Below are 27,323 nucleotides of genomic sequence, written 5' to 3'. Positions count from 1 at the left end.
GGCACCCCCCGCGATCGGGCTCCCAGCCGCCACCCCCGGCCCGCCCCCCTGGCTTCTGGGAGCCCCATCGCCGGGGGTGCAGGCACCCCCCGCGATCGGGCTCCCAGCCGCCACCCCCGGCCCGCCCCCCTGGCTTCTGGGAGCCCCATCGCCGGGGGTGCAGGCACCCCCCGCGATCGGGCTCCCAGCCGCCACCCCCGGCCCGCCCCCCTGGCTTCTGGGAGCCCCATCGCCGGGGGTGCAGGCACCCCCCGCGATCGGGCTCCCAGCCGCCACCCCCGGCCCGCCCCCCTGGCTTCTGGGAGCCCCATCGCCGGGGGTGCAGGCACCCCCCGCGATCGGGCTCCCAGCCGCCACCCCCGGCCCGCCCCCCTGGCTTCTGGGAGCCCCATCGCCGGGGGTGCAGGCACCCCCCGCGATCGGGCTCCCAGCCGCCACCCCCGGCCCGCCCCCCTGGCTTCTGGGAGCCCCATCGCCGGGGGTGCAGGCACCCCCCGCGATCGGGCTCCCAGCCGCCACCCCCGGCCCGCCCCCCTGGCTTCTGGGAGCCCCATCGCCGGGGGTGCAGGCACCCCCCGCGATCGGGCTCCCAGCCGCCACCCCCGGCCCGCCCCCCTGGCTTCTGGGAGCCCCATCGCCGGGGGTGCAGGCACCCCCCGCGATCGGGCTCCCAGCCGCCACCCCCGGCCCGCCCCCCTGGCTTCTGGGAGCCCCATCGCCGGGGGTGCAGGCACCCCCCGCGATCGGGCTCCCAGCCGCCACCCCCGGCCCGCCCCCCTGGCTTCTGGGAGCCCCATCGCCGGGGGTGCAGGCACCCCCCGCGATCGGGCTCCCAGCCGCCACCCCCGGCCCGCCCCCCTGGCTTCTGGGAGCCCCATCGCCGGGGGTGCAGGCACCCCCCGCGATCGGGCTCCCAGCCGCCACCCCCGGCCCGCCCCCCTGGCTTCTGGGAGCCCCATCGCCGGGGGTGCAGGCACCCCCCGCGATCGGGCTCCCAGCCGCCACCCCCGGCCCGCCCCCCTGGCTTCTGGGAGCCCCATCGCCGGGGGTGCAGGCACCCCCCGCGATCGGGCTCCCAGCCGCCACCCCCGGCCCGCCCCCCTGGCTTCTGGGAGCCCCATCGCCGGGGGTGCAGGCACCCCCCGCGATCGGGCTCCCAGCCGCCACCCCCGGCCCGCCCCCCTGGCTTCTGGGAGCCCCATCGCCGGGGGTGCAGGCACCCCCCGCGATCGGGCTCCCAGCCGCCACCCCCGGCCCGCCCCCCGGGCTTCTGGGAGCCCCATCGCCGGGGGTGCAGGCACCCCCCGCGATCGGGCTCCCAGCCGCCACCCCCGGCCCGCCCCCCGGGCTTCTGGGAGCCCCATCGCCGGGGGTGCAGGCACCCCCCGCGATCGGGCTCCCAGCCGCCACCCCCGGCCCGCCCCCCGGGCTTCTGGGAGCCCCATCGCCGGGGGTGCAGGCACCCCCCGCGATCGGGCTCCCAGCCGCCACCCCCGGCCCGCCCCCCGGGCTTCTGGGAGCCCCATCGCCGGGGGTGCAGGCACCCCCCGCGATCGGGCTCCCAGCCGCCACCCCCGGCCCGCCCCCCGGGCTTCTGGGAGCCCCATCGCCGGGGGTGCAGGCACCCCCCGCGATCGGGCTCCCAGCCGCCACCCCCGGCCCGCCCCCCGGGCTTCTGGGAGCCCCATCGCCGGGGGTGCAGGCACCCCCCGCGATCGGGCTCCCAGCCGCCACCCCCGGCCCGCCCCCCGGGCTTCTGGGAGCCCCATCGCCGGGGGTGCAGGCACCCCCCGCGATCGGGCTCCCAGCCGCCACCCCCGGCCCGCCCCCCGGGCTTCTGGGAGCCCCATCGCCGGGGGTGCAGGCACCCCCCGCGATCGGGCTCCCAGCCGCCACCCCCGGCCCGCCCCCCGGGCTTCTGGGAGCCCCATCGCCGGGGGTGCAGGCACCCCCCGCGATCGGGCTCCCAGCCGCCACCCCCGGCCCGCCCCCCGGGCTTCTGGGAGCCCCATCGCCGGGGGTGCAGGCACCCCCCGCGATCGGGCTCCCAGCCGCCACCCCCGGCCCGCCCCCCGGGCTTCTGGGAGCCCCATCGCCGGGGGTGCAGGCACCCCCCGCGATCGGGCTCCCAGCCGCCACCCCCGGCCCGCCCCCCGGGCTTCTGGGAGCCCCATCGCCGGGGGTGCAGGCACCCCCCGCGATCGGGCTCCCAGCCGCCACCCCCGGCCCGCCCCCCGGGCTTCTGGGAGCCCCATCGCCGGGGGTGCAGGCACCCCCCGCGATCGGGCTCCCAGCCGCCACCCCCGGCCCGCCCCCCGGGCTTCTGGGAGCCCCATCGCCGGGGGTGCAGGCACCCCCCGCGATCGGGCTCCCAGCCGCCACCCCCGGCCCGCCCCCCGGGCTTCTGGGAGCCCCATCGCCGGGGGTGCAGGCACCCCCCGCGATCGGGCTCCCAGCCGCCACCCCCGGCCCGCCCCCCGGGCTTCTGGGAGCCCCATCGCCGGGGGTGCAGGCACCCCCCGCGATCGGGCTCCCAGCCGCCACCCCCGGCCCGCCCCCCGGGCTTCTGGGAGCCCCATCGCCGGGGGTGCAGGCACCCCCCGCGATCGGGCTCCCAGCCGCCACCCCCGGCCCGCCCCCCGGGCTTCTGGGAGCCCCATCGCCGGGGGTGCAGGCACCCCCCGCGATCGGGCTCCCAGCCGCCACCCCCGGCCCGCCCCCCGGGCTTCTGGGAGCCCCATCGCCGGGGGTGCAGGCACCCCCCGCGATCGGGCTCCCAGCCGCCACCCCCGGCCCGCCCCCCGGGCTTCTGGGAGCCCCATCGCCGGGGGTGCAGGCACCCCCCGCGATCGGGCTCCCAGCCGCCACCCCCGGCCCGCCCCCCGGGCTTCTGGGAGCCCCATCGCCGGGGGTGCAGGCACCCCCCGCGATCGGGCTCCCAGCCGCCACCCCCGGCCCGCCCCCCGGGCTTCTGGGAGCCCCATCGCCGGGGGTGCAGGCACCCCCCGCGATCGGGCTCCCAGCCGCCACCCCCGGCCCGCCCCCCGGGCTTCTGGGAGCCCCATCGCCGGGGGTGCAGGCACCCCCCGCGATCGGGCTCCCAGCCGCCACCCCCGGCCCGCCCCCCGGGCTTCTGGGAGCCCCATCGCCGGGGGTGCAGGCACCCCCCGCGATCGGGCTCCCAGCCGCCACCCCCGGCCCGCCCCCCGGGCTTCTGGGAGCCCCATCGCCGGGGGTGCAGGCACCCCCCGCGATCGGGCTCCCAGCCGCCACCCCCGGCCCGCCCCCCGGGCTTCTGGGAGCCCCATCGCCGGGGGTGCAGGCACCCCCCGCGATCGGGCTCCCAGCCGCCACCCCCGGCCCGCCCCCCGGGCTTCTGGGAGCCCCATCGCCGGGGGTGCAGGCACCCCCCGCGATCGGGCTCCCAGCCGCCACCCCCGGCCCGCCCCCCGGGCTTCTGGGAGCCCCATCGCCGGGGGTGCAGGCACCCCCCGCGATCGGGCTCCCAGCCGCCACCCCCGGCCCGCCCCCCGGGCTTCTGGGAGCCCCATCGCCGGGGGTGCAGGCACCCCCCGCGATCGGGCTCCCAGCCGCCACCCCCGGCCCGCCCCCCGGGCTTCTGGGAGCCCCATCGCCGGGGGTGCAGGCACCCCCCGCGATCGGGCTCCCAGCCGCCACCCCCGGCCCGCCCCCCGGGCTTCTGGGAGCCTTGTGGACCCCCAGCCTCTTTCTCATATTCTGAGTAATATCATCTCCCCATCGGAAAATTTTCAACCCCTTCTCAGACGATTGTACACCCCCAGTGTGCACACCCTCAGAGGGAGTAACCCCCTCTTTATTAGGAGTCACATCAGCCTCTTCCTCCCTTAATATTCAGAACAGTATCCCACCGTTGTTTCTACTTCCAGTGAAACTGATTGTCATATCCTCCTCTCCCAAGCAGAAGTTGGAAACTCTGTCACGGGGGGTGTACACCGTTGTGATATAGAAATTAACATCGTCCTCTCCCGGGTTTACATCAGGAGCAAGTCTATTAATCATTAATATTAATAATTATATTAATATTAATAATAATTATTGATATTAATGATCACAATAAAGAGAGTAAAAATGAATACTGGTTTAAAAGGTTAACCATTTGTATTCATAATTATTAGTAATATCACTATTAATAATAATATTATGATATTAGCAATTAATGTGACTTAAATCAATACCCAGTGATGCTGGGAATACAATAATGATTAGTATTAGGAACTAATAATATTATTTGATGGCATTAATATTAATAATTAATTGAAAGCAGGCATAATCATGTATTGAAAATCATTATCCATAATTAATAATGGTATCTTATGAATTTTTAGTATCATTGATAATTATTAAAATCGATCATTGATGATTAATAATCATATTATTATTCCTCATTCCACAGGAAGTGTAAACCTACTTGTGATGCTGTTCTTAATAACCAGGGTCGGAAAGCAGGACTTTAGTTTTAATATCGCAGTAGGTGTACACTCAGCACGTGACACTGATCCTAATATGAACGGGGGTAGAGTATCACATGACTCCAATTATAGCAATGGATGGATAGCTACGTGGTAATATTGCTCCTAATATTCCCGGAAGAAGCCTTTGCTATTTGTCCGAATATGGCACTGAGGGGACAGTTTCTCTGAGATATAGTTCCTAGTATACGGAGTTGGAGAGGATGATAATAATTCACAGGATGTGTGCTCCCGCCCAGTGATATTGTAATTACTATCCTGGGAGGGAGAGGATGATATTGCACTCTGTACAGCAGGAGGCGTACACCCAGTCTGGGATATTGTTCTTAATATCCATGGAGGGGACAGGCTGATATTACTCGCAATGTGGCACAGGGTGGACATTCACCCTGTTTCATCCTGCTCAATATTCCAAGGCCGAGAGACAGATATTAATCTCAGTATCACAGACACTGGACAACCACTTGTGATACTCTTCCAAATATCCAGATCAGGTTGCCAGGAGTCACCCCCGGACGGCCCCCCTGACTTCTGGGAGCCCCATCGCGAGGGGGTCAGGCACCCCCCGCGATCGGGCTCCCAGCCACCAACCCAGGCCGGCCCCCCTGGCTTCTGGGAGCCCCATCGCCGGGGGGTCAGGCACGCCCCCCGATCGGGCTCCCAGCCGCCATCCCCGGCCCGCCCCCCTGGCATCTGGGAGCCCCATCGCCGGGGGGTCAGGCACCCCCCGCGATCGGGCTCCCAGCCGCCACCCCCGGCCCGCCCCCCTGGCTTCTGGGAGCCCCATCGCCGGGGGGTCAGGCACGCCCCCCGATCGGGCTCCCAGCCGCCACCCCCGGCCCGCCCCCCTGGCTTCTGGGAGCCCCATCGCCGGGGGTGCAGGCACGCCCCCCGATCGGGCTCCCAGCCGCCACCCCCGGCCCGCCCCCTGGCTTCTGGGAGCCCCATCGCCGGGGGTGCAGGCACCCCCCGCGATCGGGCTCCCAGCCGCCACCCCCGGCCCGCCCCCCTGGCTTCTGGGAGCCCCATCGCCGGGGGTGCAGGCACCCCCCGCGATCGGGCTCCCAGCCGCCACCCCCGGCCCGCCCCCCTGGCTTCTGGGAGCCCCATCGCCGGGGGTGCAGGCACCCCCCGCGATCGGGCTCCCAGCCGCCACCCCCGGCCCGCCCCCCTGGCTTCTGGGAGCCCCATCGCCGGGGGTGCAGGCACCCCCCGCGATCGGGCTCCCAGCCGCCACCCCCGGCCCGCCCCCCTGGCTTCTGGGAGCCCCATCGCCGGGGGTGCAGGCACCCCCCGCGATCGGGCTCCCAGCCGCCACCCCCGGCCCGCCCCCCTGGCTTCTGGGAGCCCCATCGCCGGGGGTGCAGGCACCCCCCGCGATCGGGCTCCCAGCCGCCACCCCCGGCCCGCCCCCCTGGCTTCTGGGAGCCCCATCGCCGGGGGTGCAGGCACCCCCCGCGATCGGGCTCCCAGCCGCCACCCCCGGCCCGCCCCCCTGGCTTCTGGGAGCCCCATCGCCGGGGGTGCAGGCACCCCCCGCGATCGGGCTCCCAGCCGCCACCCCCGGCCCGCCCCCCTGGCTTCTGGGAGCCCCATCGCCGGGGGTGCAGGCACCCCCCGCGATCGGGCTCCCAGCCGCCACCCCCGGCCCGCCCCCCTGGCTTCTGGGAGCCCCATCGCCGGGGGTGCAGGCACCCCCCGCGATCGGGCTCCCAGCCGCCACCCCCGGCCCGCCCCCCTGGCTTCTGGGAGCCCCATCGCCGGGGGTGCAGGCACCCCCCGCGATCGGGCTCCCAGCCGCCACCCCCGGCCCGCCCCCCTGGCTTCTGGGAGCCCCATCGCCGGGGGTGCAGGCACCCCCCGCGATCGGGCTCCCAGCCGCCACCCCCGGCCCGCCCCCCTGGCTTCTGGGAGCCCCATCGCCGGGGGTGCAGGCACCCCCCGCGATCGGGCTCCCAGCCGCCACCCCCGGCCCGCCCCCCTGGCTTCTGGGAGCCCCATCGCCGGGGGTGCAGGCACCCCCCGCGATCGGGCTCCCAGCCGCCACCCCCGGCCCGCCCCCCTGGCTTCTGGGAGCCCCATCGCCGGGGGTGCAGGCACCCCCCGCGATCGGGCTCCCAGCCGCCACCCCCGGCCCGCCCCCCTGGCTTCTGGGAGCCCCATCGCCGGGGGTGCAGGCACCCCCCGCGATCGGGCTCCCAGCCGCCACCCCCGGCCCGCCCCCCTGGCTTCTGGGAGCCCCATCGCCGGGGGTGCAGGCACCCCCCGCGATCGGGCTCCCAGCCGCCACCCCCGGCCCGCCCCCCTGGCTTCTGGGAGCCCCATCGCCGGGGGTGCAGGCACCCCCCGCGATCGGGCTCCCAGCCGCCACCCCCGGCCCGCCCCCCTGGCTTCTGGGAGCCCCATCGCCGGGGGTGCAGGCACCCCCCGCGATCGGGCTCCCAGCCGCCACCCCCGGCCCGCCCCCCTGGCTTCTGGGAGCCCCATCGCCGGGGGTGCAGGCACCCCCCGCGATCGGGCTCCCAGCCGCCACCCCCGGCCCGCCCCCCTGGCTTCTGGGAGCCCCATCGCCGGGGGTGCAGGCACCCCCCGCGATCGGGCTCCCAGCCGCCACCCCCGGCCCGCCCCCCTGGCTTCTGGGAGCCCCATCGCCGGGGGTGCAGGCACCCCCCGCGATCGGGCTCCCAGCCGCCACCCCCGGCCCGCCCCCCTGGCTTCTGGGAGCCCCATCGCCGGGGGTGCAGGCACCCCCCGCGATCGGGCTCCCAGCCGCCACCCCCGGCCCGCCCCCCTGGCTTCTGGGAGCCCCATCGCCGGGGGTGCAGGCACCCCCCGCGATCGGGCTCCCAGCCGCCACCCCCGGCCCGCCCCCCTGGCTTCTGGGAGCCCCATCGCCGGGGGTGCAGGCACCCCCCGCGATCGGGCTCCCAGCCGCCACCCCCGGCCCGCCCCCTGGCTTCTGGGAGCCCCATCGCCGGGGGTGCAGGCACCCCCCGCGATCGGGCTCCCAGCCGCCACCCCCGGCCCGCCCCCCTGGCTTCTGGGAGCCCCATCGCCGGGGGTGCAGGCACCCCCCGCGATCGGGCTCCCAGCCGCCACCCCCGGCCCGCCCCCCTGGCTTCTGGGAGCCCCATCGCCGGGGGTGCAGGCACCCCCCGCGATCGGGCTCCCAGCCGCCACCCCCGGCCCGCCCCCCTGGCTTCTGGGAGCCCCATCGCCGGGGGTGCAGGCACCCCCCGCGATCGGGCTCCCAGCCGCCACCCCCGGCCCGCCCCCCTGGCTTCTGGGAGCCCCATCGCCGGGGGTGCAGGCACCCCCCGCGATCGGGCTCCCAGCCGCCACCCCCGGCCCGCCCCCCTGGCTTCTGGGAGCCCCATCGCCGGGGGTGCAGGCACCCCCCGCGATCGGGCTCCCAGCCGCCACCCCCGGCCCGCCCCCCTGGCTTCTGGGAGCCCCATCGCCGGGGGTGCAGGCACCCCCCGCGATCGGGCTCCCAGCCGCCACCCCCGGCCCGCCCCCCTGGCTTCTGGGAGCCCCATCGCCGGGGGTGCAGGCACCCCCCGCGATCGGGCTCCCAGCCGCCACCCCCGGCCCGCCCCCCTGGCTTCTGGGAGCCCCATCGCCGGGGGTGCAGGCACCCCCCGCGATCGGGCTCCCAGCCGCCACCCCCGGCCCGCCCCCCTGGCTTCTGGGAGCCCCATCGCCGGGGGTGCAGGCACCCCCCGCGATCGGGCTCCCAGCCGCCACCCCCGGCCCGCCCCCCTGGCTTCTGGGAGCCCCATCGCCGGGGGTGCAGGCACCCCCCGCGATCGGGCTCCCAGCCGCCACCCCCGGCCCGCCCCCCTGGCTTCTGGGAGCCCCATCGCCGGGGGTGCAGGCACCCCCCGCGATCGGGCTCCCAGCCGCCACCCCCGGCCCGCCCCCCTGGCTTCTGGGAGCCCCATCGCCGGGGGTGCAGGCACCCCCCGCGATCGGGCTCCCAGCCGCCACCCCCGGCCCGCCCCCCTGGCTTCTGGGAGCCCCATCGCCGGGGGTGCAGGCACCCCCCGCGATCGGGCTCCCAGCCGCCACCCCCGGCCCGCCCCCCTGGCTTCTGGGAGCCCCATCGCCGGGGGTGCAGGCACCCCCCGCGATCGGGCTCCCAGCCGCCACCCCCGGCCCGCCCCCCTGGCTTCTGGGAGCCCCATCGCCGGGGGTGCAGGCACCCCCCGCGATCGGGCTCCCAGCCGCCACCCCCGGCCCGCCCCCCTGGCTTCTGGGAGCCCCATCGCCGGGGGTGCAGGCACCCCCCGCGATCGGGCTCCCAGCCGCCACCCCCGGCCCGCCCCCCTGGCTTCTGGGAGCCCCATCGCCGGGGGTGCAGGCACCCCCCGCGATCGGGCTCCCAGCCGCCACCCCCGGCCCGCCCCCCTGGCTTCTGGGAGCCCCATCGCCGGGGGTGCAGGCACCCCCCGCGATCGGGCTCCCAGCCGCCACCCCCGGCCCGCCCCCCTGGCTTCTGGGAGCCCCATCGCCGGGGGTGCAGGCACCCCCCGCGATCGGGCTCCCAGCCGCCACCCCCGGCCCGCCCCCCTGGCTTCTGGGAGCCCCATCGCCGGGGGTGCAGGCACCCCCCGCGATCGGGCTCCCAGCCGCCACCCCCGGCCCGCCCCCCTGGCTTCTGGGAGCCCCATCGCCGGGGGTGCAGGCACCCCCCGCGATCGGGCTCCCAGCCGCCACCCCCGGCCCGCCCCCCTGGCTTCTGGGAGCCCCATCGCCGGGGGTGCAGGCACCCCCCGCGATCGGGCTCCCAGCCGCCACCCCCGGCCCGCCCCCCTGGCTTCTGGGAGCCCCATCGCCGGGGGTGCAGGCACCCCCCGCGATCGGGCTCCCAGCCGCCACCCCCGGCCCGCCCCCCTGGCTTCTGGGAGCCCCATCGCCGGGGGTGCAGGCACCCCCCGCGATCGGGCTCCCAGCCGCCACCCCCGGCCCGCCCCCCTGGCTTCTGGGAGCCCCATCGCCGGGGGTGCAGGCACCCCCCGCGATCGGGCTCCCAGCCGCCACCCCCGGCCCGCCCCCCTGGCTTCTGGGAGCCCCATCGCCGGGGGTGCAGGCACCCCCCGCGATCGGGCTCCCAGCCGCCACCCCCGGCCCGCCCCCCTGGCTTCTGGGAGCCCCATCGCCGGGGGTGCAGGCACCCCCCGCGATCGGGCTCCCAGCCGCCACCCCCGGCCCGCCCCCCTGGCTTCTGGGAGCCCCATCGCCGGGGGTGCAGGCACCCCCCGCGATCGGGCTCCCAGCCGCCACCCCCGGCCCGCCCCCCTGGCTTCTGGGAGCCCCATCGCCGGGGGTGCAGGCACCCCCCGCGATCGGGCTCCCAGCCGCCACCCCCGGCCCGCCCCCCTGGCTTCTGGGAGCCCCATCGCCGGGGGTGCAGGCACCCCCCGCGATCGGGCTCCCAGCCGCCACCCCCGGCCCGCCCCCCTGGCTTCTGGGAGCCCCATCGCCGGGGGTGCAGGCACCCCCCGCGATCGGGCTCCCAGCCGCCACCCCCGGCCCGCCCCCCTGGCTTCTGGGAGCCCCATCGCCGGGGGTGCAGGCACCCCCCGCGATCGGGCTCCCAGCCGCCACCCCCGGCCCGCCCCCCTGGCTTCTGGGAGCCCCATCGCCGGGGGTGCAGGCACCCCCCGCGATCGGGCTCCCAGCCGCCACCCCCGGCCCGCCCCCCTGGCTTCTGGGAGCCCCATCGCCGGGGGTGCAGGCACCCCCCGCGATCGGGCTCCCAGCCGCCACCCCCGGCCCGCCCCCCTGGCTTCTGGGAGCCCCATCGCCGGGGGTGCAGGCACCCCCCGCGATCGGGCTCCCAGCCGCCACCCCCGGCCCGCCCCCCTGGCTTCTGGGAGCCCCATCGCCGGGGGTGCAGGCACCCCCCGCGATCGGGCTCCCAGCCGCCACCCCCGGCCCGCCCCCCTGGCTTCTGGGAGCCCCATCGCCGGGGGTGCAGGCACCCCCCGCGATCGGGCTCCCAGCCGCCACCCCCGGCCCGCCCCCCTGGCTTCTGGGAGCCCCATCGCCGGGGGTGCAGGCACCCCCCGCGATCGGGCTCCCAGCCGCCACCCCCGGCCCGCCCCCTGGCTTCTGGGAGCCCCATCGCCGGGGGTGCAGGCACCCCGCGATCGGGCTCCCAGCCGCCACCCCCGGCCCGCCCCCCTGGCTTCTGGGAGCCCCATCGCCGGGGGTGCAGGCACCCCCCGCGATCGGGCTCCCAGCCGCCACCCCCGGCCCGCCCCCCTGGCTTCTGGGAGCCCCATCGCCGGGGGTGCAGGCACCCCGCGCGATCGGGCTCCCAGCCGCCACCCCCGGCCCGCCCCCCTGGCTTCTGGGAGCCCCATCGCCGGGGGTGCAGGCACCCCCCGCGATCGGGCTCCCAGCCGCCACCCCCGGCCCGCCCCCCTGGCTTCTGGGAGCCCCATCGCCGGGGGTGCAGGCACCCCGCGCGATCGGGCTCCCAGCCGCCACCCCCGGCCCGCCCCCCTGGCTTCTGGGAGCCCCATCGCCGGGGGTGCAGGCACCCCCCGCGATCGGGCTCCCAGCCGCCACCCCCGGCCCGCCCCCTGGCTTCTGGGAGCCCCATCGCCGGGGGTGCAGGCACCCCCCGCGATCGGGCTCCCAGCCGCCACCCCCGGCCCGCCCCCCGGGCTTCTGGGAGCCCCATCGCCGGGGGTGCAGGCACCCCCCGCGATCGGGCTCCCAGCCGCCACCCCCGGCCCGCCCCCCTGGCTTCTGGGAGCCCCATCGCCGGGGGTGCAGGCACCCCGCGCGATCGGGCTCCCAGCCGCCACCCCCGGCCCGCCCCCGGGCTTCTGGGAGCCCCATCGCCGGGGGTGCAGGCACCCCCCGCGATCGGGCTCCCAGCCGCCACCCCCGGCCCGCCCCCTGGCTTCTGGGAGCCCCATCGCCGGGGGTGCAGGCACCCCGCGCGATCGGGCTCCCAGCCGCCACCCCCGGCCCGCCCCCCGGGCTTCTGGGAGCCCCATCGCCGGGGGTGCAGGCACCCCCCGCGATCGGGCTCCCAGCCGCCACCCCCGGCCCGCCCCCCTGGCTTCTGGGAGCCCCATCGCCGGGGGTGCAGGCACCCCGCGCGATCGGGCTCCCAGCCGCCACCCCCGGCCCGCCCCCCGGGCTTCTGGGAGCCCCATCGCCGGGGGTGCAGGCACCCCCCGCGATCGGGCTCCCAGCCGCCACCCCCGGCCCGCCCCCCTGGCTTCTGGGAGCCCCATCGCCGGGGGTGCAGGCACCCCGCGCGATCGGGCTCCCAGCCGCCACCCCCGGCCCGCCCCCCGGGCTTCTGGGAGCCCCATCGCCGGGGGTGCAGGCACCCCCCGCGATCGGGCTCCCAGCCGCCACCCCCGGCCCGCCCCCCTGGCTTCTGGGAGCCCCATCGCCGGGGGTGCAGGCACCCCGCGCGATCGGGCTCCCAGCCGCCACCCCCGGCCCGCCCCCCGGGCTTCTGGGAGCCCCATCGCCGGGGGTGCAGGCACCCCCCGCGATCGGGCTCCCAGCCGCCACCCCCGGCCCGCCCCCCTGGCTTCTGGGAGCCCCATCGCCGGGGGTGCAGGCACCCCGCGCGATCGGGCTCCCAGCCGCCACCCCCGGCCCGCCCCCCGGGCTTCTGGGAGCCCCATCGCCGGGGGTGCAGGCACCCCCCGCGATCGGGCTCCCAGCCGCCACCCCCGGCCCGCCCCCTGGCTTCTGGGAGCCCCATCGCCGGGGGTGCAGGCACCCCGCGCGATCGGGCTCCCAGCCGCCACCCCCGGCCCGCCCCCCTGGCTTCTGGGAGCCCCATCGCCGGGGGTGCAGGCACCCCCCGCGATCGGGCTCCCAGCCGCCACCCCCGGCCCGCCCCCCTGGCTTCTGGGAGCCCCATCGCCGGGGGTGCAGGCACCCCGCGCGATCGGGCTCCCAGCCGCCACCCCCGGCCCGCCCCCCTGGCTTCTGGGAGCCCCATCGCCGGGGGTGCAGGCACCCCCCGCGATCGGGCTCCCAGCCGCCACCCCCGGCCCGCCCCCCTGGCTTCTGGGAGCCCCATCGCCGGGGGTGCAGGCACCCCGCGCGATCGGGCTCCCAGCCGCCACCCCCGGCCCGCCCCCCTGGCTTCTGGGAGCCCCATCGCCGGGGGTGCAGGCACCCCCCGCGATCGGGCTCCCAGCCGCCACCCCCGGCCCGCCCCCCTGGCTTCTGGGAGCCCCATCGCCGGGGGTGCAGGCACCCCGCGCGATCGGGCTCCCAGCCGCCACCCCCGGCCCGCCCCCCTGGCTTCTGGGAGCCCCATCGCCGGGGGTGCAGGCACCCCCCGCGATCGGGCTCCCAGCCGCCACCCCCGGCCCGCCCCCCTGGCTTCTGGGAGCCCCATCGCCGGGGGTGCAGGCACCCCGCGCGATCGGGCTCCCAGCCGCCACCCCCGGCCCGCCCCCCTGGCTTCTGGGAGCCCCATCGCCGGGGGTGCAGGCACCCCCCGCGATCGGGCTCCCAGCCGCCACCCCCGGCCCGCCCCCCTGGCTTCTGGGAGCCCCATCGCCGGGGGTGCAGGCACCCCGCGCGATCGGGCTCCCAGCCGCCACCCCCGGCCCGCCCCCCTGGCTTCTGGGAGCCCCATCGCCGGGGGTGCAGGCACCCCCCGCGATCGGGCTCCCAGCCGCCACCCCCGGCCCGCCCCCCTGGCTTCTGGGAGCCCCATCGCCGGGGGTGCAGGCACCCCGCGCGATCGGGCTCCCAGCCGCCACCCCCGGCCCGCCCCCCTGGCTTCTGGGAGCCCCATCGCCGGGGGTGCAGGCACCCCCCGCGATCGGGCTCCCAGCCGCCACCCCCGGCCCGCCCCCCTGGCTTCTGGGAGCCCCATCGCCGGGGGTGCAGGCACCCCGCGCGATCGGGCTCCCAGCCGCCACCCCCGGCCCGCCCCCCTGGCTTCTGGGAGCCCCATCGCCGGGGGTGCAGGCACCCCGCGCGATCGGGCTCCCAGCCGCCACCCCCGGCCCGCCCCCCTGGCTTCTGGGAGCCCCATCGCCGGGGGTGCAGGCACCCCGCGCGATCGGGCTCCCAGCCGCCACCCCCGGCCCGCCCCCCTGGCTTCTGGGAGCCCCATCGCCGGGGGTGCAGGCACCCCGCGCGATCGGGCTCCCAGCCGCCACCCCCGGCCCGCCCCCCTGGCTTCTGGGAGCCCCATCGCCGGGGGTGCAGGCACCCCGCGCGATCGGGCTCCCAGCCGCCACCCCCGGCCCGCCCCCCTGGCTTCTGGGAGCCCCATCGCCGGGGGTGCAGGCACCCCGCGCGATCGGGCTCCCAGCCGCCACCCCCGGCCCGCCCCCCTGGCTTCTGGGAGCCCCATCGCCGGGGGTGCAGGCACCCCGCGCGATCGGGCTCCCAGCCGCCACCCCCGGCCCGCCCCCCTGGCTTCTGGGAGCCCCATCGCCGGGGGTGCAGGCACCCCGCGCGATCGGGCTCCCAGCCGCCACCCCCGGCCCGCCCCCCTGGCTTCTGGGAGCCCCATCGCCGGGGGTGCAGGCACCCCGCGCGATCGGGCTCCCAGCCGCCACCCCCGGCCCGCCCCCCTGGCTTCTGGGAGCCCCATCGCCGGGGGTGCAGGCACCCCGCGCGATCGGGCTCCCAGCCGCCACCCCCGGCCCGCCCCCCTGGCTTCTGGGAGCCCCATCGCCGGGGGTGCAGGCACCCCGCGCGATCGGGCTCCCAGCCGCCACCCCCGGCCCGCCCCCCTGGCTTCTGGGAGCCCCATCGCCGGGGGTGCAGGCACCCCGCGCGATCGGGCTCCCAGCCGCCACCCCCGGCCCGCCCCCCTGGCTTCTGGGAGCCCCATCGCCGGGGGTGCAGGCACCCCGCGCGATCGGGCTCCCAGCCGCCACCCCCGGCCCGCCCCCCTGGCTTCTGGGAGCCCCATCGCCGGGGGTGCAGGCACCCCCCGCGATCGGGCTCCCAGCCGCCACCCCCGGCCCGCCCCCCTGGCTTCTGGGAGCCCCATCGCCGGGGGTGCAGGCACCCCGCGCGATCGGGCTCCCAGCCGCCACCCCCGGCCCGCCCCCCTGGCTTCTGGGAGCCCCATCGCCGGGGGTGCAGGCACCCCGCGCGATCGGGCTCCCAGCCGCCACCCCCGGCCCGCCCCCCTGGCTTCTGGGAGCCCCATCGCCGGGGGTGCAGGCACCCCCCGCGATCGGGCTCCCAGCCGCCACCCCCGGCCCGCCCCCCTGGCTTCTGGGAGCCCCATCGCCGGGGGTGCAGGCACCCCCCGCGATCGGGCTCCCAGCCGCCACCCCCGGCCCGCCCCCCTGGCTTCTGGGAGCCCCATCGCCGGGGGTGCAGGCACCCCGCGCGATCGGGCTCCCAGCCGCCACCCCCGGCCCGCCCCCCTGGCTTCTGGGAGCCCCATCGCCGGGGGTGCAGGCACCCCCCGCGATCGGGCTCCCAGCCGCCACCCCCGGCCCGCCCCCCTGGCTTCTGGGAGCCCCATCGCCGGGGGTGCAGGCACCCCGCGCGATCGGGCTCCCAGCCGCCACCCCCGGCCCGCCCCCCTGGCTTCTGGGAGCCCCATCGCCGGGGGTGCAGGCACCCCGCGCGATCGGGCTCCCAGCCGCCACCCCCGGCCCGCCCCCCTGGCTTCTGGGAGCCCCATCGCCGGGGGTGCAGGCACCCCGCGCGATCGGGCTCCCAGCCGCCACCCCCGGCCCGCCCCCCTGGCTTCTGGGAGCCCCATCGCCGGGGGTGCAGGCACCCCGCGCGATCGGGCTCCCAGCCGCCACCCCCGGCCCGCCCCCCTGGCTTCTGGGAGCCCCATCGCCGGGGGTGCAGGCACCCCGCGCGATCGGGCTCCCAGCCGCCACCCCCGGCCCGCCCCCCTGGCTTCTGGGAGCCCCATCGCCGGGGGTGCAGGCACCCCGCGCGATCGGGCTCCCAGCCGCCACCCCCGGCCCGCCCCCCTGGCTTCTGGGAGCCCCATCGCCGGGGGTGCAGGCACCCCGCGCGATCGGGCTCCCAGCCGCCACCCCCGGCCCGCCCCCCTGGCTTCTGGGAGCCCCATCGCCGGGGGTGCAGGCACCCCGCGCGATCGGGCTCCCAGCCGCCACCCCCGGCCCGCCCCCCTGGCTTCTGGGAGCCCCATCGCCGGGGGTGCAGGCACCCCGCGCGATCGGGCTCCCAGCCGCCACCCCCGGCCCGCCCCCCTGGCTTCTGGGAGCCCCATCGCCGGGGGTGCAGGCACCCCGCGCGATCGGGCTCCCAGCCGCCACCCCCGGCCCGCCCCCCTGGCTTCTGGGAGCCCCATCGCCGGGGGTGCAGGCACCCCGCGCGATCGGGCTCCCAGCCGCCACCCCCGGCCCGCCCCCCTGGCTTCTGGGAGCCCCATCGCCGGGGGTGCAGGCACCCCGCGCGATCGGGCTCCCAGCCGCCACCCCCGGCCCGCCCCCCTGGCTTCTGGGAGCCCCATCGCCGGGGGTGCAGGCACCCCGCGCGATCGGGCTCCCAGCCGCCACCCCCGGCCCGCCCCCCTGGCTTCTGGGAGCCCCATCGCCGGGGGTGCAGGCACCCCCCGCGATCGGGCTCCCAGCCGCCACCCCCGGCCCGCCCCCCTGGCTTCTGGGAGCCCCATCGCCGGGGGTGCAGGCACCCCGCGCGATCGGGCTCCCAGCCGCCACCCCCGGCCCGCCCCCCTGGCTTCTGGGAGCCCCATCGCCGGGGGTGCAGGCACCCCCCGCGATCGGGCTCCCAGCCGCCACCCCCGGCCCGCCCCCCTGGCTTCTGGGAGCCCCATCGCCGGGGGTGCAGGCACCCCCCGCGATCGGGCTCCCAGCCGCCACCCCCGGCCCGCCCCCCTGGCTTCTGGGAGCCCCATCGCCGGGGGTGCAGGCACCCCGCGCGATCGGGCTCCCAGCCGCCACCCCCGGCCCGCCCCCTGGCTTCTGGGAGCCCCATCGCCGGGGGTGCAGGCACCCCCCGCGATCGGGCTCCCAGCCGCCACCCCCGGCCCGCCCCCCTGGCTTCTGGGAGCCCCATCGCCGGGGGTGCAGGCACCCCCCGCGATCGGGCTCCCAGCCGCCACCCCCGGCCCGCCCCCCTGGCTTCTGGGAGCCCCATCGCCGGGGGTGCAGGCACCCCGCGCGATCGGGCTCCCAGCCGCCACCCCCGGCCCGCCCCCCGGGCTTCTGGGAGCCCCATCGCCGGGGGTGCAGGCACCCCCCGCGATCGGGCTCCCAGCCGCCACCCCCGGCCCGCCCCCCTGGCTTCTGGGAGCCCCATCGCCGGGGGTGCAGGCACCCCGCGCGATCGGGCTCCCAGCCGCCACCCCCGGCCCGCCCCCCGGGCTTCTGGGAGCCCCATCGCCGGGGGTGCAGGCACCCCCCGCGATCGGGCTCCCAGCCGCCACCCCCGGCCCGCCCCCCTGGCTTCTGGGAGCCCCATCGCCGGGGGTGCAGGCACCCCGCGCGATCGGGCTCCCAGCCGCCACCCCCGGCCCGCCCCCCGGGCTTCTGGGAGCCCCATCGCCGGGGGTGCAGGCACCCCCCGCGATCGGGCTCCCAGCCGCCACCCCCGGCCCGCCCCCCTGGCTTCTGGGAGCCCCATCGCCGGGGGTGCAGGCACCCCGCGCGATCGGGCTCCCAGCCGCCACCCCCGGCCCGCCCCCCGGGCTTCTGGGAGCCCCATCGCCGGGGGTGCAGGCACCCCCCGCGATCGGGCTCCCAGCCGCCACCCCCGGCCCGCCCCCCTGGCTTCTGGGAGCCCCATCGCCGGGGGTGCAGGCACCCCGCGCGATCGGGCTCCCAGCCGCCACCCCCGGCCCGCCCCCCGGGCTTCTGGGAGCCCCATCGCCGGGGGTGCAGGCACCCCCCGCGATCGGGCTCCCAGCCGCCACCCCCGGCCCGCCCCCCTGGCTTCTGGGAGCCCCATCGCCGGGGGTGCAGGCACCCCGCGCGATCGGGCTCCCAGCCGCCACCCCCGGCCCGCCCCCCGGGCTTCTGGGAGCCCCATCGCCGGGGGTGCAGGCACCCCCCGCGATCGGGCTCCCAGCCGCCACCCCCGGCCCGCCCCCCTGGCTTCTGGGAGCCCCATCGCCGGGGGTGCAGGCACCCCGCGCGATCGGGCTCCCAGCCGCCACCCCCGGCCCGCCCCCCGGGCTTCTGGGAGCCCCATCGCCGGGGGTGCAGGCACCCCCCGCGATCGGGCTCCCAGCCGCCACCCCCGGCCCGCCCCCCTGGCTTCTGGGAGCCCCATCGCCGGGGGTGCAGGCACCCCGCGCGATCGGGCTCCCAGCCGCCACCCCCGGCCCGCCCCCCGGGCTTCTGGGAGCCCCATCGCCGGGGGTGCAGGCACCCCCCGCGATCGGGCTCCCAGCCGCCACCCCCGGCCCGCCCCCCTGGCTTCTGGGAGCCCCATCGCCGGGGGTGCAGGCACCCCGCGCGATCGGGCTCCCAGCCGCCACCCCCGGCCCGCCCCCCTGGCTTCTGGGAGCCCCATCGCCGGGGGTGCAGGCACCCCCCGCGATCGGGCTCCCAGCCGCCACCCCCGGCCCGCCCCCCTGGCTTCTGGGAGCCCCATCGCCGGGGGTGCAGGCACCCCGCGCGATCGGGCTCCCAGCCGCCACCCCCGGCCCGCCCCCCTGGCTTCTGGGAGCCCCATCGCCGGGGGTGCAGGCACCCCCCGCGATCGGGCTCCCAGCCGCCACCCCCGGCCCGCCCCCCTGGCTTCTGGGAGCCCCATCGCCGGGGGTGCAGGCACCCCGCGCGATCGGGCTCCCAGCCGCCACCCCCGGCCCGCCCCCCTGGCTTCTGGGAGCCCCATCGCCGGGGGTGCAGGCACCCCCCGCGATCGGGCTCCCAGCCGCCACCCCCGGCCCGCCCCCCTGGCTTCTGGGAGCCCCATCGCCGGGGGTGCAGGCACCCCGCGCGATCGGGCTCCCAGCCGCCACCCCCGGCCCGCCCCCCTGGCTTCTGGGAGCCCCATCGCCGGGGGTGCAGGCACCCCCCGCGATCGGGCTCCCAGCCGCCACCCCCGGCCCGCCCCCCTGGCTTCTGGGAGCCCCATCGCCGGGGGTGCAGGCACCCCGCGCGATCGGGCTCCCAGCCGCCACCCCCGGCCCGCCCCCCTGGCTTCTGGGAGCCCCATCGCCGGGGGTGCAGGCACCCCCCGCGATCGGGCTCCCAGCCGCCACCCCCGGCCCGCCCCCCTGGCTTCTGGGAGCCCCATCGCCGGGGGTGCAGGCACCCCGCGCGATCGGGCTCCCAGCCGCCACCCCCGGCCCGCCCCCCTGGCTTCTGGGAGCCCCATCGCCGGGGGTGCAGGCACCCCCCGCGATCGGGCTCCCAGCCGCCACCCCCGGCCCGCCCCCCTGGCTTCTGGGAGCCCCATCGCCGGGGGTGCAGGCACCCCGCGCGATCGGGCTCCCAGCCGCCACCCCCGGCCCGCCCCCCTGGCTTCTGGGAGCCCCATCGCCGGGGGTGCAGGCACCCCCCGCGATCGGGCTCCCAGCCGCCACCCCCGGCCCGCCCCCCTGGCTTCTGGGAGCCCCATCGCCGGGGGTGCAGGCACCCCGCGCGATCGGGCTCCCAGCCGCCACCCCCGGCCCGCCCCCCTGGCTTCTGGGAGCCCCATCGCCGGGGGTGCAGGCACCCCCCGCGATCGGGCTCCCAGCCGCCACCCCCGGCCCGCCCCCCTGGCTTCTGGGAGCCCCATCGCCGGGGGTGCAGGCACCCCGCGCGATCGGGCTCCCAGCCGCCACCCCCGGCCCGCCCCCCTGGCTTCTGGGAGCCCCATCGCCGGGGGTGCAGGCACCCCGCGCGATCGGGCTCCCAGCCGCCACCCCCGGCCCGCCCCCCTGGCTTCTGGGAGCCCCATCGCCGGGGGTGCAGGCACCCCGCGCGATCGGGCTCCCAGCCGCCACCCCCGGCCCGCCCCCCTGGCTTCTGGGAGCCCCATCGCCGGGGGTGCAGGCACCCCGCGCGATCGGGCTCCCAGCCGCCACCCCCGGCCCGCCCCCCTGGCTTCTGGGAGCCCCATCGCCGGGGGTGCAGGCACCCCGCGCGATCGGGCTCCCAGCCGCCACCCCCGGCCCGCCCCCCTGGCTTCTGGGAGCCCCATCGCCGGGGGTGCAGGCACCCCGCGCGATCGGGCTCCCAGCCGCCACCCCCGGCCCGCCCCCCTGGCTTCTGGGAGCCCCATCGCCGGGGGTGCAGGCACCCCGCGCGATCGGGCTCCCAGCCGCCACCCCCGGCCCGCCCCCCTGGCTTCTGGGAGCCCCATCGCCGGGGGTGCAGGCACCCCGCGCGATCGGGCTCCCAGCCGCCACCCCCGGCCCGCCCCCCTGGCTTCTGGGAGCCCCATCGCCGGGGGTGCAGGCACCCCGCGCGATCGGGCTCCCAGCCGCCACCCCCGGCCCGCCCCCCTGGCTTCTGGGAGCCCCATCGCCGGGGGTGCAGGCACCCCCCGCGATCGGGCTCCCAGCCGCCACCCCCGGCCCGCCCCCCTGGCTTCTGGGAGCCCCATCGCCGGGGGTGCAGGCACCCCGCGCGATCGGGCTCCCAGCCGCCACCCCCGGCCCGCCCCCCTGGCTTCTGGGAGCCCCATCGCCGGGGGTGCAGGCACCCCGCGCGATCGGGCTCCCAGCCGCCACCCCCGGCCCGCCCCCCTGGCTTCTGGGAGCCCCATCGCCGGGGGTGCAGGCACCCCCCGCGATCGGGCTCCCAGCCGCCACCCCCGGCCCGCCCCCCTGGCTTCTGGGAGCCCCATCGCCGGGGGTGCAGGCACCCCCCGCGATCGGGCTCCCAGCCGCCACCCCCGGCCCGCCCCCCTGGCTTCTGGGAGCCCCATCGCCGGGGGTGCAGGCACCCCGCGCGATCGGGCTCCCAGCCGCCACCCCCGGCCCGCCCCCCTGGCTTCTGGGAGCCCCATCGCCGGGGGTGCAGGCACCCCCCGCGATCGGGCTCCCAGCCGCCACCCCCGGCCCGCCCCCCTGGCTTCTGGGAGCCCCATCGCCGGGGGTGCAGGCACCCCGCGCGATCGGGCTCCCAGCCGCCACCCCCGGCCCGCCCCCCTGGCTTCTGGGAGCCCCATCGCCGGGGGTGCAGGCACCCCGCGCGATCGGGCTCCCAGCCGCCACCCCCGGCCCGCCCCCCTGGCTTCTGGGAGCCCCATCGCCGGGGGTGCAGGCACCCCGCGCGATCGGGCTCCCAGCCGCCACCCCCGGCCCGCCCCCCTGGCTTCTGGGAGCCCCATCGCCGGGGGTGCAGGCACCCCGCGCGATCGGGCTCCCAGCCGCCACCCCCGGCCCGCCCCCCTGGCTTCTGGGAGCCCCATCGCCGGGGGTGCAGGCACCCCGCGCGATCGGGCTCCCAGCCGCCACCCCCGGCCCGCCCCCCTGGCTTCTGGGAGCCCCATCGCCGGGGGTGCAGGCACCCCGCGCGATCGGGCTCCCAGCCGCCACCCCCGGCCCGCCCCCCTGGCTTCTGGGAGCCCCATCGCCGGGGGTGCAGGCACCCCGCGCGATCGGGCTCCCAGCCGCCACCCCCGGCCCGCCCCCCTGGCTTCTGGGAGCCCCATCGCCGGGGGTGCAGGCACCCCGCGCGATCGGGCTCCCAGCCGCCACCCCCGGCCCGCCCCCCTGGCTTCTGGGAGCCCCATCGCCGGGGGTGCAGGCACCCCGCGCGATCGGGCTCCCAGCCGCCACCCCCGGCCCGCCCCCCTGGCTTCTGGGAGCCCCATCGCCGGGGGTGCAGGCACCCCGCGCGATCGGGCTCCCAGCCGCCACCCCCGGCCCGCCCCCCTGGCTTCTGGGAGCCCCATCGCCGGGGGTGCAGGCACCCCGCGCGATCGGGCTCCCAGCCGCCACCCCCGGCCCGCCCCCCTGGCTTCTGGGAGCCCCATCGCCGGGGGTGCAGGCACCCCGCGCGATCGGGCTCCCAGCCGCCACCCCCGGCCCGCCCCCCTGGCTTCTGGGAGCCCCATCGCCGGGGGTGCAGGCACCCCGCGCGATCGGGCTCCCAGCCGCCACCCCCGGCCCGCCCCCCTGGCTTCTGGGAGCCCCATCGCCGGGGGTGCAGGCACCCCGCGCGATCGGGCTCCCAGCCGCCACCCCCGGCCCGCCCCCCTGGCTTCTGGGAGCCCCATCGCCGGGGGTGCAGGCACCCCGCGCGATCGGGCTCCCAGCCGCCACCCCCGGCCCGCCCCCCTGGCTTCTGGGAGCCCCATCGCCGGGGGTGCAGGCACCCCGCGCGATCGGGCTCCCAGCCGCCACCCCCGGCCCGCCCCCCTGGCTTCTGGGAGCCCCATCGCCGGGGGTGCAGGCACCCCGCGCGATCGGGCTCCCAGCCGCCACCCCCGGCCCGCCCCCCTGGCTTCTGGGAGCCCCATCGCCGGGGGTGCAGGCACCCCCCGCGATCGGGCTCCCAGCCGCCACCCCCGGCCCGCCCCCCTGGCTTCTGGGAGCCCCATCGCCGGGGGTGCAGGCACCCCGCGCGATCGGGCTCCCAGCCGCCACCCCCGGCCCGCCCCCCTGGCTTCTGGGAGCCCCATCGCCGGGGGTGCAGGCACCCCCCGCGATCGGGCTCCCAGCCGCCACCCCCGGCCCGCCCCCCTGGCTTCTGGGAGCCCCATCGCCGGGGGTGCAGGCACCCCGCGCGATCGGGCTCCCAGCCGCCACCCCCGGCCCGCCCCCCTGGCTTCTGGGAGCCCCATCGCCGGGGGTGCAGGCACCCCCCGCGATCGGGCTCCCAGCCGCCACCCCCGGCCCGCCCCCCTGGCTTCTGGGAGCCCCATCGCCGGGGGTGCAGGCACCCCCCGCGATCGGGCTCCCAGCCGCCACCCCCGGCCCGCCCCCCTGGCTTCTGGGAGCCCCATCGCCGGGGGTGCAGGCACCCCGCGCGATCGGGCTCCCAGCCGCCACCCCCGGCCCGCCCCCCTGGCTTCTGGGAGCCCCATCGCCGGGGGTGCAGGCACCCCCCGCGATCGGGCTCCCAGCCGCCACCCCCGGCCCGCCCCCCTGGCTTCTGGGAGCCCCATCGCCGGGGGTGCAGGCACCCCCCGCGATCGGGCTCCCAGCCGCCACCCCCGGCCCGCCCCCCTGGCTTCTGGGAGCCCCATCGCCGGGGGTGCAGGCACCCCGCGCGATCGGGCTCCCAGCCGCCACCCCCGGCCCGCCCCCCGGGCTTCTGGGAGCCCCATCGCCGGGGGTGCAGGCACCCCCCGCGATCGGGCTCCCAGCCGCCACCCCCGGCCCGCCCCCCTGGCTTCTGGGAGCCCCATCGCCGGGGGTGCAGGCACCCCGCGCGATCGGGCTCCCAGCCGCCACCCCCGGCCCGCCCCCCTGGCTTCTGGGAGCCCCATCGCCGGGGGTGCAGGCACCCCCCGCGATCGGGCTCCCAGCCGCCACCCCCGGCCTGCCCCCCTGGCTTCTGGGAGCCTTGTGGACCCCCAGCCTCTTTCTCATATTCTGAGTAATATCATCTCCCCATCGGAAAATTTTCAACCCCTTCTCAGACGATTGTACACCCCCAGTGTGCACACCCTCAGAGGGAGTAACCCCCTCTTTATTAGGAGTCACATCAGCCTCTTCCTCCCTTAATATTCAGAACAGTATCCCACCGTTGTTTCTACTTCCAGTGAAACTGATTGTCATATCCTCCTCTCCCAAGCAGAAGTTGGAAACTCTGTCACGGGGGGTGTACACCGTTGTGATATAGAAATTAACATCGTCCTCTCCCGGGTTTACATCAGGAGCAAGTCTATTAATCATTAATATTAATAATTATATTAATATTAATAATAATTATTGATATTAATGATCACAATAAAGAGAGTAAAAATGAATACTGGTTTAAAAGGTTAACCATTTGTATTCATAATTATTAGTAATATCACTATTAATAATAATATTATGATATTAGCAATTAATGTGACTTAAATCAATACCCAGTGATGCTGGGAATACAATAATGATTAGTATTAGGAACTAATAATATTATTTGATGGCATTAATATTAATAATTAATTGAAAGCAGGCATAATCATGTATTGAAAATCATTATCCATAATTAATAATGGTATCTTATGAATTTTTAGTATCATTGATAATTATTAAAATCGATCATTGATGATTAATAATCATATTATTATTCCTCATTCCACAGGAAGTGTAAACCTACTTGTGATGCTGTTCTTAATAACCAGGGTCGGAAAGCAGGACTTTAGTTTTAATATCGCAGTAGGTGTACACTCAGCACGTGACACTGATCCTAATATGAACGGGGGTAGAGTATCACATGACTCCAATTATAGCAATGGATGGATAGCTACGTGGTAATATTGCTCCTAATATTCCCGGAAGAAGCCTTTGCTATTTGTCCGAATATGGCACTGAGGGGACAGTTTCTCTGAGATATAGTTCCTAGTATACGGAGTTGGAGAGGATGATAATAATTCACAGGATGTGTGCTCCCGCCCAGTGATATTGTAATTACTATCCTGGGAGGGAGAGGATGATATTGCACTCTGTACAGCAGGAGGCGTACACCCAGTCTGGGATATTGTTCTTAATATCCATGGAGGGGACAGGCTGATATTACTCGCAATGTGGCACAGGGTGGACATTCACCCTGTTTCATCCTGCTCAATATTCCAAGGCCGAGAGACAGATATTAATCTCAGTATCACAGACACTGGACAACCACTTGTGATACTCTTCCAAATATCCAGATCAGGTTGCCAGGAGTCACCCCCGGACGGCCCCCCTGACTTCTGGGAGCCCCATCGCGAGGGGGTCAGGCACCCCCCGCGATCGGGCTCCCAGCCACCAACCCAGGCCGGCCCCCCTGGCTTCTGGGAGCCCCATCGCCGAGGGGTCAGGCACGCCCCCCGATCGGGCTCCCAGCCGCCACCCCCGGCCCGCCCCCCTGGCTTCTGGGAGCCCCATCGCCGGGGGTGCAGGCACCCCCCGCGATCGGGCTCCCAGCCGCCACCCCCGGCCCGCCCCCCTGGCTTCTGGGAGCCCCATCGCCGGGGGTGCAGGCACCCCCCGCGATCGGGCTCCCAGCCGCCACCCCCGGCCCGCCCCCCTGGCTCCCAGCCGCCACCCCCGGCCCGCCCCCCTGGCTTCTGGGAGCCCCATCGCCGGGGGTGCAGGCACCCCCCGCGATCGGGCTCCCAGCCGCCACCCCCGGCCCGCCCCCCTGGCTTCTGGGAGCCCCATCGCCGGGGGTGCAGGCACCCCCGGCGATCGGGCTCCCAGCCGCCACCCCCGGCCCGCCCCCCTGGCTTCTGGGAGCCCCATCGCCGGGGGTGCAGGCACCCCCCGCGATCGGGCTCCCAGCCGCCACCCCCGGCCCGCCCCCCTGGCTTCTGGGAGCCCCATCGCCGGGGGTGCAGGCACCCCCCGCGATCGGGCTCCCAGCCGCCACCCCCGGCCCGCCCCCCTGGCTTCTGGGAGCCCCATCGCCGGGGGTGCAGGCACCCCCCGCGATCGGGCTCCCAGCCGCCACCCCCGGCCCGCCCCCCTGGCTTCTGGGAGCCCCATCGCCGGGGGTGCAGGCACCCCCCGCGATCGGGCTCCCAGCCGCCACCCCCGGCCCGCCCCCCTGGCTTCTGGGAGCCCCATCGCCGGGGGTGCAGGCACCCCCCGCGATCGGGCTCCCAGCCGCCACCCCCGGCCCGCCCCCCTGGCTTCTGGGAGCCCCATCGCCGGGGGTGCAGGCACCCCCCGCGATCGGGCTCCCAGCCGCCACCCCCGGCCCGCCCCCCTGGCTTCTGGGAGCCCCATCGCCGGGGGTGCAGGCACCCCCCGCGATCGGGCTCCCAGCCGCCACCCCCGGCCCGCCCCCCTGGCTTCTGGGAGCCCCATCGCCGGGGGTGCAGGCACCCCCCGCGATCGGGCTCCCAGCCGCCACCCCCGGCCCGCCCCCCTGGCTTCTGGGAGCCCCATCGCCGGGGGTGCAGGCACCCCCCGCGATCGGGCTCCCAGCCGCCACCCCCGGCCCGCCCCCCTGGCTTCTGGGAGCCTTGTGGACCCCCAGCCTCTTTCTCATATTCTGAGTAATATCATCTCCCCATCGGAAAATTTTCAACCCCTTCTCAGACGATTGTACACCCCCAGTGTGCACACCCTCAGAGGGAGTAACCCCCTCTTTATTAGGAGTCACATCAGCCTCTTCCTCCCTTAATATTCAGAACAGTATCCCACCGTTGTTTCTACTTCCAGTGAAACTGATTGTCATATCCTCCTCTCCCAAGCAGAAGTTGGAAACTCTGTCACGGGGGGTGTACACCGTTGTGATATAGAAATTAACATCGTCCTCTCCCGGGTTTACATCAGGAGCAAGTCTATTAATCATTAATATTAATAATTATATTAATATTAATAATAATTATTGATATTAATGATCACAATAAAGAGAGTAAAAATGAATACTGGTTTAAAAGGTTAACCATTTGTATTCATAATTATTAGTAATATCACTATTAATAATAATATTATGATATTAGCAATTAATGTGACTTAAATCAATACCCAGTGATGCTGGGAATACAATAATGATTAGTATTAGGAACTAATAATATTATTTGATGGCATTAATATTAATAATTAATTGAAAGCAGGCATAATCATGTATTGAAAATCATTATCCATAATTAATAATGGTATCTTATGAATTTTTAGTATCATTGATAATTATTAAAATCGATCATTGATGATTAATAATCATATTATTATTCCTCATTCCACAGGAAGTGTAAACCTACTTGTGATGCTGTTCTTAATAACCAGGGTCGGAAAGCAGGACTTTAGTTTTAATATCGCAGTAGGTGTACACTCAGCACGTGACACTGATCCTAATATGAACGGGGGTAGAGTATCACATGACTCCAATTATAGCAATGGATGGATAGCTACGTGGTAATATTGCTCCTAATATTCCCGGAAGAAGCCTTTGCTATTTGTCCGAATATGGCACTGAGGGGACAGTTTCTCTGAGATATAGTTCCTAGTATACGGAGTTGGAGAGGATGATAATAATTCACAGGATGTGTGCTCCCGCCCAGTGATATTGTAATTACTATCCTGGGAGGGAGAGGATGATATTGCACTCTGTACAGCAGGAGGCGTACACCCAGTCTGGGATATTGTTCTTAATATCCATGGAGGGGACAGGCTGATATTACTCGCAATGTGGCACAGGGTGGACATTCACCCTGTTTCATCCTGCTCAATATTCCAAGGCCGAGAGACAGATATTAATCTCAGTATCACAGACACTGGACAACCACTTGTGATACTCTTCCAAATATCCAGATCAGGTTGCCAGGAGTCACCCCCGGACGGCCCCCCTGACTTCTGGGAGCCCCATCGCGAGGGGGTCAGGCACCCCCCGCGATCGGGCTCCCAGCCACCAACCCAGGCCGGCCCCCCTGGCTTCTGGGAGCCCCATCGCCGAGGGGTCAGGCACGCCCCCCGATCGGGCTCCCAGCCGCCACCCCCGGCCCGCCCCCCTGGCTTCTGGGAGCCCCATCGCCGGGGGTGCAGGCACCCCCCGCGATCGGGCTCCCAGCCGCCACCCCCGGCCCGCCCCCCTGGCTTCTGGGAGCCCCATCGCCGGGGGTGCAGGCACCCCCCGCGATCGGGCTCCCAGCCGCCACCCCCGGCCCGCCCCCCTGGCTCCCAGCCGCCACCCCCGGCCCGCCCCCCTGGCTTCTGGGAGCCCCATCGCCGGGGGTGCAGGCACCCCCCGCGATCGGGCTCCCAGCCGCCACCCCCGGCCCGCCCCCCTGGCTTCTGGGAGCCCCATCGCCGGG

This window comes from Macaca mulatta, chromosome 6 (genome assembly GCF_049350105.2).
Source record: "Macaca mulatta isolate MMU2019108-1 chromosome 6, T2T-MMU8v2.0, whole genome shotgun sequence".
In the NCBI taxonomy this organism is placed as follows: Eukaryota; Metazoa; Chordata; class Mammalia; order Primates; family Cercopithecidae; genus Macaca; species Macaca mulatta.
The sequence above is the reverse complement of the archived record's forward strand: the minus strand, read 5'-3'. Positions refer to the sequence as shown.